Raw genomic sequence first — 7895 nt, 5'->3', positions numbered from 1 at the left:
GTTATACGCACAGCATTCTGGGTGGGCCGAGACCCCGGGCTGATGACCCCGAAAGTACCAGCACTTCAGTGTGGCGCAGGCTGCGAGGCATGGTCGCTCCAGTGAAGGAGAAAGCAAACAGAGAGAGGCCATCAGGCAGAGCAAACAAAGATTTTTGTCGGGGCCTGGAAATCCAAACTTGGGACTCAAAAGATTGAAGGAGAGGAGCTTGAGAAAACAAAACCTCTTTAGTGACATTTAGTCATCAAGAGTTGTCCACATGGAGCCTCCAAATAGCAGAACAAACGTTTAAAAACATACCACAACCTTTAGCTATATAAAAACAACAACAACAACAACAACTATTTCCTGTGTACACTTAGTTTGAAGTCAGGTTCTTGATTGTCATACAAGAAGTGAACAACGATTAAGATAAAAATAAACAAATCCTGTTGTATAATGGTATTGTCAAGCCCCAGCATTCATCATTGTATTAATTATCAACACGTAGTGTTTGCTGGTTGCGTCATTTCCAAATCCCGTACACACGTTGGTCCAAAGTGCAGTACTGTAAGTGCATGAGTGACGCCTGCAGTGACACATAGCAAAGAAAGACGCAAGCCACAGTTTGCACATGACGTTCATTATTAACTTGCAATCACGCCATTGTTCACCATTTACACATGTGCACGCGCACCCCCACACATCAAAATTTCCACAACCACACCAAAGGTCCTGGGCTGGACACAAAAATGGCAGAAAACACAACTTTTCCAGAAGGTGGAGATATTTTATTTTATTGTATTTTTTTAAAGGGACATTGTGTATTATTTAGTGCCATCTAGTGGGGAACTAATGCAATGCAATGATTATTAAGCACACGCACTACAGTGCCTCAGAGAGACCACACTTAGCAACTAGCAAGGCTACCATCAATTGTTACAAATTATTATGCGGAGTGAGCAAGCAGGAGCTAGTGTGAGTGATGTGCAACAGCGACCAAAGCAAGAAAGAATTTTTTTTTTTTCCAGTAAAGAATTTTTGTCTGAAACGCCCCCCCCCCCCCCCCCCAAAAAAAAAAAAAAAAACTTAGTTAAAACAAAGTAGACATATTGAATGCCATAGTGCTAAGAAGTGCTTGTCTAGCTATAGTGGCTAACAAGAGCGGCTAGCAGGACAAGCTAGCAAAAGCTAGCGAGAGCAATTTAAGCTGAGGGAGACACGAGGTGGGAGTCCGAATCAAAGTACATTCTGGACTTGGATTCAGGTACTTCCTTAAACTGTTAAAAATCTGAAGCATGTTCTCCTCTTTTGAAGTCTTAATTGTGAGCTATTTGGTACACCGTTCACGCTCGTGTATATCTTTATGTGCGGCGACATGCTCACGACTAAATAGAAAATCATTGACTTTGACAGGGGATTTTCACTTTGTTTTTTCTTTTTTTTTTTCTTTTTTAAATTGCTCCATCCTGGAGCTCTACCTCATCACTTAAGGCAGTAGTGAGGCTAAAGAGACACACGCTTATTTGAAAATGTTCCTTTCTTTCCAAGTTCCTTACAGCATTATTTTCCACGCCACGCATTAATACCGCCTAATACCATCTAATACCGGCTATACAGCTGCAATATTTTTCTTCATAAGGCTTCGTTTTAACACAGAAAGCGTCCTGAGACAACTAGTGGATGTTTCCCAGCTGCATCATAGCAGAATGAGGACAGCCAGCGTGGGGGGAGAGACAGCGTCTGGGCTTGATCTCGCTTCTCCTCCACACACACACGTGCAAAAAAACTGTTGATCCAAGGATCACACCAGCCAAAAAATCATGCTGCTTTCCCAACTCCTGATGATATTTTCATATATTTCCTCCCTCTTAAGCTGCGCTCAGTGTGTCGGGCCTGCGGCCAGACAGGCGGGAACTCGGCGGGAGATATCCCCTTACACATGAGGAGAGCCGGGGCCAGCAACAAGAAGCAAGGAGGTGCACAGGCCCGCATGGAGGTGAAGTACACGGCCTAATAAGCAAGACAGTTTGAATGCATAGTGCTGGATTTGGACACATTTTTGTGCCTAGCACAAAGCACAGTCCTACACTGTAAATGGGTAGAGTTTTGTTGTTGTTATTTTTGCTTGACGAGAACATTTGTGCCATTGTGCTACCGGCCAATCAAGGCATTCCCATTAAATTGGAAGTCAACCATAAACATTTCTTGACAATAATATGTTATATGTGACCTCACTAGTCTAAACATGAAATTCTGATTAATATTACATTTTTGGAATGTGAGTTATGAAGCAAAATCCAGCCGTTTTTATCCATCTCAGGGGGCGGCCATTTTGCCACTTGCTGCCGACTGAAGATGACATCAGTGTTGCTCAGGCAACAACCAATCAGAGCTCGCCTGTTTTCTGAAGCTGCACTGTGATTGGTTGTTACTTGAGACCTGAGCAACACTGATGTCATCTTCAGTCAACAGCAATTGGCAAAATGCCCCCCCTGAGATGGATAAAAACGGCTGGATTTTGCTGCTTTACTCATATTCCACTAACGCAATATTAACCAGAATACCATATTTTGACTAGTGGGGCTTGTCAAAAAACAAAAACAAAAACGGGGGGTTGACGTCGCCTTTAAAATTAGCGTGGTCAAAGCAGTCCTTGACATTGCGGAAGCAGAAATTGACTCGCTATACTCCCACCAAACAAACAAACATCCACTATCAATCAAAGCCCACCCCGCTGAAACAGTGCCTCATCCTAAACATGCACACTTATCGTGAAGGAATTTGATGGAAACTCCCATAAAGTTAATGACAGAGTGAGACGGGGTGACGAAGGGGTGTCCTTGTGATTTGTGTAAAAATAAATAAACGTGGTAGTATAGCTGGGAGCATTGAAGCTCACGGTAGTGTGAACGTTTCCTGGCTCAGTCCCAACATGTGATGAAAGATGATTGAACACAGGGGCAGGAACGTATCATTTATCTTTCCCTATTACGGGAGGTCATGATATTATCACTTGAACTACTATCTACCAAGCATTGCCTCATTGGCCTCATCTTTCTGTGCGCACACTTTAGGGCCTTGCAAGTGTTTAGAAAAATAAATAAACTTAAATGATCTGTGTTTAGGCTATGAACCTCCAGCATCGGATGGTTTCGAAGGCCTAGAAAACATCTGTTCAGCATACGCAGCAGATATCTGCTTGGTTTTTAATTCTTCAAACTCCTGACAGGGTTTCTTTTTAAAATGGTTGCCATGTGTTATACATGTGATAGCATAATGACCTCATACGTTTATACTGCATGCTTGTGCGTAGTTTAATTTGTATTTATTTTTCAATTGTTTTCAATTTTTCAATGTGTTGGTACATTACTTATGTTCAAATATTTGTTGCTCAAATTGTTGTGACTACCGCAAACATCGATGCTAGTTTTATAAGCGTTTTACACTGTGTGTTAGCATTATACAGAAGCATAGAGCTGCCAATGTGGCGTAAACATTTTTGGCTGGCGAGTATGTTCGAACATACTCGCAAATATGTTCGAACGTATTGAAATATGTTCGAACATACTAGCAAATATGTTCAAACATACTCGCAAATATGTTCGAACATACTCGCAAATTTGTTTGAACATACTCGCAAATATGTTCGAACATACATGTAGGCTACATGCTACAAAGTTAGCATAACTTCCAATAATGCCACCGGGTATTATTTGTGCATGCGCGAGTGAAAACAAAACCCATTCTTTTAGTCATTTGGGCCACGTTACCAATTCATTAGAAAATTAAATAGACAAAAAACAGTGTTTATTCGTAACTTTTACGATTTATTGTCTGCCGTGCATGATTTTGGTTCATCATTTTTTTCACTTGCACATGCGCAAATAATACCCCGTGGCATTATGGGAAGGTATGCTAACTTTGTAGCATGTAGCCTACAAGTACGTTCGAACATATTTGCGAGTATGTTCGAACATATTTGCGAGTATGTTTGAACATATTTCAGTACGTTCGGACATATTTGCGAGTATGTTCGAACATACTCGCCAGCCAAAAATGTTTACTCCACATTGGCTGCTCTACGCTTCCGTAACATTACGCTAAATACTTGTGTAATTCTCTTTGTTTTATTTTTAATTGCAACTGAGAATGGCAATAAACAGCTTCAAGCAAGCACTACTCACCATCCCAAGACAACATAATCGGCCGAGTGATGGCTATATCATAAAAATGTGTAAGTTGGAACTTATAATTAATAAAAACAAGTGACAACTGGAACTTTTATTCTTATAATTCCTCTGATGCTTTTGCAATATGGTGATCAAAAGCCACAAGTTATTCTCCCCTGCTGTACAGTTTGTCCGTTAGGGCTGCTTTACAGCACCAACAGTTCTGCTAGTCAAATAGATAAGAGTCCAGGCCTGTTGTTGGTGTTCTGCCAGCACACAATCAAGATGCCTGCGCCAGATTATCACGTTGTAAACAAAGTAGCGCCGTGTTAGTGGACCATCAGGCCTCTTTCATATACTTTGGATCAGTATAGTGATATAAATGCAAACGTGTGTTGGACAATGCAGATAAATGTGAGCTATGGTTACAGTACAAAAGGTTACAAAAACAGTGGTGTCAACCAATCAGAAATGAGCTAAAACAATGCACTGGTCTGCATCTGGTCATCGTAGGGGAGGTTGGGGGGATTTGCCTGCATGGAAAGCTCCGACAACACAGGATACTCCCCAAACGATGCTGGTATGTTGGAAACTTGACTCATTGAAGAGAGCCTGCATGTGCACAGCTTTTCGGAAATCAGATCTTTCCTTATTTAAGGCATCTGAAGTTACCTGTGATGGCGAAACCACGTGGCCCACAAATGAACCGAAAACACGGTGAAACAAACACATGGAATGTAATGCAGTGATGATGGCAACACACTGTGAAAAGCAACAAGAAAGTTACAATATATTTTTAATCTATGATATTGATTGATATTGACTTTGCATATATATAATGGATGTGGATTTGCACCATAAACATTGGACTGAACAGTGCACAGAAACTGGAGAGATCCAACAGCTGCATTTCGCTATCCTTCACTCATGGTCTCAATAAAACATATGACAATTTCACAACATAAAAGAGGAAGCTGTAAATAGCATTCAGTGCCATCAATGGGTCGCATTGTCTCTTTGCATGCATTGAAAAAAGCGTGACTACTTGTGACAAGCCAATAAACATCAAGAATGTTACAAATAAAAGTTGCGTTTCATTCAGAGCCTGACTTGACCTGCTTTCTGTTTGCATCGCTCAGTGGAAACATGATGTTTATGACTACTTTTTTTTTTATGATTTAATTGCACAGGTGTGTTTGCGACCTATAGCTGAGCGTGGGAGGTCATGCGAGCTTGTAATAAAAACTAGCGCTTCAAACATTTGACTTACTTGGATGTGCTTATTTTGTAAAATAAGTAGGAGACTTGGCTCCAAAAATAATAATGGAGATTTATTAGTATTGTTGAGGAAAAACAGGATATTTTTTGTTGTGTTTTCACTATTTACAATTTTACTCTTTGAAAATATAATTGCACAACTTTAGCCAGGTGTAAATCGTGAACGGTTGTTTTTTTCATATGTGGGCTTCGATATGGTGGCAACCAGTCCGTGGTGTAGGCCCACCCAGTAACTTGGCCAGAAGACTGTGACAGAAGCAATAATTACTCAAAAAGTGTTATTTCGTATATACAATATGTTTGCATATCTCTTTGGGGTTAACAAAGCACAAAAGAGGAAAGGACCGTACTATTTTTTTGCTCGGCTTAAATACTAAGGGAAACAAAATTGAATAAATAAATAAATAAATAAATAAATAAATAAATATGTTTTACAATAGAGGGAGGAAAAAAATGCAGGTGTGCCTTGCCCTTATTTTGTTTGTTTGTTAGCAGTCTAATTCCTAGTTAGATGACTGGAACGTACCTTTTGTTGTTGTTGTATTCTATTAGAGGGAAGAGAAGAATACACAGCAAAAAAAAAAAAAAAAAAAAAAAAGAAAGAACAGTTATTTAACCTAAGTGGAACAATTCTTGAACACTTCTTATGTTGCTGCATTCGAGCATAGCTGGAAGTCGGAGTTTTCCGAGTTCAAATAAGGAAGTGTGTACGGGAACGCCCCCTTGAACTCGGAAATTCCACTTGCGAAGTCAGGGGAAAAAAAGGACCCCGACTTCACCAACAGACTGCAAGTGACATCACTCTACAATGGCGATTCCTTCGGAAACACATACAGTGAATGGTAAAAAATAAAATTTACTCGAGTATAAAACTAGATAGCTTTCTTCATTCATAAATATTCAACATAACTCCACGTAACGCAACTTACGTGACATTATCCCGCTATCTCCCTGCATCAAATTATACGGTGAACTACTGAACTGTATGGAATACTTATGAAATAAGATAAAAACAATAAATGAAGCAAAATTGCGAGCAGGTAAGTTTGGAAGTCAAAATGAATTTTGAGGCCCAAAATAAAAAAAAGTTTTCCTTTGGTTTGTTTACTTTCTCCTCAAACGCTTTTTAGGTCAGAACTGGGAAAAACCAACTCGGATATATTCGACTTCCGACCATCCTCGAATGCAGCATATGAATTGTATTAGGCCGAGTTCAATTCCTGGTTGGATGACAGGAACATAATATTTTCATTTCCATTCCACCTTGACTCAAACAGCCATAGAGAACATTTGTCTAACATGAATGTTTCTCAGGCTCAAATCCCGTTCCAGTTAAAAGTAGCTACGCAAAAAACAGAAATGCATAGAATACCCGGATGTTGTTGTCTTCTAGCTTAAGCCGAGGATGCATCAGTTGGTGATTTATTTGTGAAGACATGGCTGGGAAAGATGCATTTCGTGTTGCTATCAAAATGGCTGAGGAAAGGAATCCCGTTTGTAGTTTTCCCCTCCATTTATCATTTTAGGAAAATGTCAGAGAGTGGAGTTGACAAGTACACAGCGGTAGCCTACCAATCACAAAGAAGTTGTTAATGTTCTTCGGAAGATCGAGCTTGTCAAGTTCACAAAATCGTATTCTGCGTTTTTGATATTGAGAAAGGTTTTTGTTTTCCACCTGTGTGCAGCAGTATCCAGTATGTTAACAGGTCACTTCCTGGTTGGACGAACTGTTTTTGTGTTTGTTTGTCCATCAGTATGTTAGCATACTACTGGATGCCTGGATGTTGGATGGTGCCATTTTTAGACAGTTCCATTGTGATGCCAACAGAAAGGAAAGAAAATAAATTCTTTTGTACAACCTTCTTCCACAAAGTTAATGTACATTTTTATTCGCTTGTAACAGTTCTGTTTAGGAACTTAAATCGGAAAGCTGATCATTCCTGAGAATGTCAGGAGGAGTGATAATTTTTCCACCTCAACAAGCACATCATTGTCTGAATGCGCGTTGGGTCACATGGGACCATCCTGGCCGGACCGTTTGTCGGGTCAGCAGAGAAGACGAGCCTGTGCGGGTGACTCACTCGTCTGCCTGGTGTTCCAGTCTAATCTGCGGCTTGGCACCGGATAAATGAGGAATTTGGTGTGTTTACATAGACGCGGCGGGGAATCCTGCAGTTTACACACTCGATATTTATTTGGAAAGTAGCAAGGATGTAATGACAAACAGATAAAGACAATAAAACAAGACAGCATGAAATATTCACTTGACATTTAAACACGATTCATTTAAAATCCTTATGTCACATTTTATATCCTTAAACGTACACCTTAAAATCACATATGCACACTGGAAATGCCCTTTTACCTATTAACCCTGAAACAGCATAAACTGTGTGTAATCATCCATTGTGGATTTTAATATGTGAAAGTACAGAGTGAGTACCAGTGGGAAGCAAAGAAGAATGT

The sequence above is a fragment of the Festucalex cinctus genome, chromosome 13, assembly GCF_051991245.1.
Source record: "Festucalex cinctus isolate MCC-2025b chromosome 13, RoL_Fcin_1.0, whole genome shotgun sequence".
Lineage (NCBI taxonomy): Eukaryota > Metazoa > Chordata > Actinopteri > Syngnathiformes > Syngnathidae > Festucalex > Festucalex cinctus.
This window is presented reverse-complemented; position numbering follows the sequence as displayed.